Consider the following 3,199-nt stretch of genomic DNA (forward strand, 5'->3'; position numbering starts at 1 on the left):
AAATTTAACAAAATATATTTAATAATATCAGGTATGTAATCAGTATCCACATTTCCCCAGTGGCCTAACATATTTTTTATACAATTGGTTTGTTCGAAACAGGATCCAAACAAGGTCTGTACATTGTGTCTGGTTGATACATCTCTTAAGTCTTAATCTGTGATTTCCCTCTCCTTTTCTTTTCCTTATTTTATTCGTTGAAGAAACCAGGTCAGTTTGTTTGCACTGAAAAATTTCCCAGATTTTAATCCATCCCTGAGTGTCTCTAATATGTTTCTTTCTCCCGCATGTTTCCTGTGAACTCGAAATTAGATCTAGAGCAGGTTCAGGTTCAATGTCTTTGGCAAAAATACTTCATGGTGGAGTTTTGTACTTTACATCTCATCACCATAATGCCTGTGTGTCTTTTTGTGCAGCGCTAAGATTGAGCAATGGTTTCAGGTATTGTCAACCTGATCTCCCCATTATAAAGTTCCCCAATTCCTTTTCCCCTGATTCTTTTACATCCATTCCTGATCATTGCCTTGAGCCATTATCTGGGCTTGCAAAATGATGATATTCTAATTCTACCACTTTTTCTGCATTTATTAGCAGGATCTGCTGTATAAAAAACTTTCCTTCATAAACTATAATTCATGCAGGAGAAAGAGGATAAAGATTCAATTCCTTCTCTGTGTGTACTGGTTTTCAGAATAAGGAGTTGGTTTCCTGACATCCTCCAGAGATGACCAATCGGGCTTGTTTGTTTTGTTTTATGTCATTAGGAAATGATGACTTTTACTTAATTACGATTTTATTTCTTATGGGGGGGGGTCTTGTCAGAAGACACAATGTGCTATTTCCTTGACTGTTTCTCTTGGGAGTCAGTGTCTAAAGGTGAATCCTAGACCCGTTCACTCTCATAACTATACGTGCATCATTGGCTTTTGCTGCTCTTATAACAGAGGAGGAAATAGAGGCCCAGACTGGCCTGGTGTTTTGCCAAAATCATTCACCTGGTTAGTAGCAGGATCCAGCTAAGATGCCAAATTTATGCTTTTTCCATTGCAAGATAACTAAGATGCTAAGCTATTTAGATTGTTAAATTTTGCACTTCTGGTTGCAGAGCAACCACAATAATCACAATAGTAAGTACATTAATTCGACAGATAAGAAAGTAAAATTTAAACATCTTGTGGTTATATGTAAGACTTCTTACTGTTTTTTAACCAAGAAGACAGTAAATGACAATTTATGCACCAAAAAAGGAATCCGAGCCAATTGTTAAATTAAAGGACTTGAGTTTGGTTAGGAGAAAAACACTTTTCCACCTTGACATTGAAAAGAATCTGTTTTGCTTGCACTTTGGCAAGACCAGAAGGACGGTTCCCACAGTTCATTCTATCCCGCTTTTATTTCTTTTTTAATTGCACTTAAAATTAAATAAATATTAATTTTAAAGTACTTTTAATTCAAAATTAATTTTTTAATTTTAAAATAAAATAAATATTACTTTTACTTTAATCTTAAAAAATAATTTTTCAATATTAAACACAAGATAATATACAAATCTGAAGTCCCAGATTCACAGCTCTTTATTACTTGGATTCAGATAGAATACAGTACAAATTATGTACCTCCTTCCTAAGATATAACTGATGATAGTGAAGTTTAATGTAATACTCCTGGGGTTGTAAGAGAAAAATTAGCTCTTCTTGCTAGATTTATAAAGTGGTTTCGATAACCATTTTTTGAGCATCTGTTATATCATTTAAGAACTAAACCTGGAGTGTTTTTTTATACAAAACTGTTCACAGTCAACGTGTGTCCTAAAAATAACCCTTTATATTATATGGTGTGCACGGTAGTAGAGTTCAAGGAAACTAGAACATTTTTACCTGGGGAAGACCAATAGTACCTGTGTTTTTCATCTGTTGTATCAACTGCTAAGTAAAAAGGGAGTGGATGTCTTCTTCGTGGCTCCATTCATGCAAAGCCCAACGTGTGTGAAATACCACGATGTACATTTTGACTTAGCAATGCCACAGGAAAGAGCTGAGACCACTTTCTCCTTGTTCCCTTCCTCCTAAGTGAAGCATTCAGGGAAGGAAGAGGAATATACATACACCTTCACATTCTCAAATCACTTCATTTTTATTTCTATACAACTCTGGTTCTTTAAAAATAATATTTATACAAAGTCTCTTTCCTTCCCCCCTGTGACACAGAAATCATCAATCTTTTAGCAGTTATGTTTCTCTAACTGCCTGTATGTATCTTTCCCTCCCTTCTCTAAGTTTTATCTCCTGCCCAGCTTCTTCTCTGGTTCAAAATTCCTGGAAGAAGATAAGCAGGAGCCATCGGTGTCCCACAATTAGAAGAGTTTATTCTGTTTTTGTTGCTTATATTAGAATACCTGAAATGAGGTAATTTATAAAGAATCAAAGTTTATTTTTTAGAGTTTTAGAGCCTGGGAAGTCCACAGTTCAGAGGGTGCATATGCTGAGGGCTTTCTTCTTGGTGGGAACACTACACAGAGTCCCATGGTGACCAGCTTATCACATGGGGAGAATGGGCTGAGCAAGACAGCTAACCTGCTCACTCGCTCTCCTTTCAAAGCCATTAGAAACATGCCCATTACTCTATGAATGGATCGATCCATTCATGAGGGCACAGTCCTCACAATATAATCACCTCCTAAACACCCTCATCTTTTAAATACCGTTATTGGGTTTCCCATCCTCTTAATGATGTTACAATGGAGATCAAGTTTCCAATACATGAACTTTTGGGGGACACATTTGACCCATAGCAGAGGGGGAGTCCTATAATAAAGCATTGGTTGCCAAATTTTGGATTTTGTTTAAAAATACAGATTCTAGACACCATTCCACATTTAGTGACCCAGATCTCCAGGGGTGGAGCCACACAATGTGTATTTGTGGAGAGTGCCTCAAGCGATTCTGATGGAGTGAGTCCAATGACAGATGCCTGGGAACCACTCTGATGGAGTACAGTAATTATTCATGACCACAGATGGAGCACACATTTCTGTTTCTCTTTTCCCACTTGCATCCATCAAATGAACCCTAACTAAACATTTTCACTTTAATACACTTTTAATTCCATACACAAACCTTTAAGAAACTTTAAATCTTGGGACCTGAATTGTAAAGCTGTTATTTGAAATATAGTTACCCTCAGGGAAAAGGCTCTGCTT

The sequence above is a fragment of the Galeopterus variegatus genome, unplaced genomic scaffold (genome assembly GCF_000696425.1).
Source record: "Galeopterus variegatus unplaced genomic scaffold, G_variegatus-3.0.2 Scaffold742, whole genome shotgun sequence".
Taxonomy (NCBI): Eukaryota; Metazoa; Chordata; class Mammalia; order Dermoptera; family Cynocephalidae; genus Galeopterus; species Galeopterus variegatus.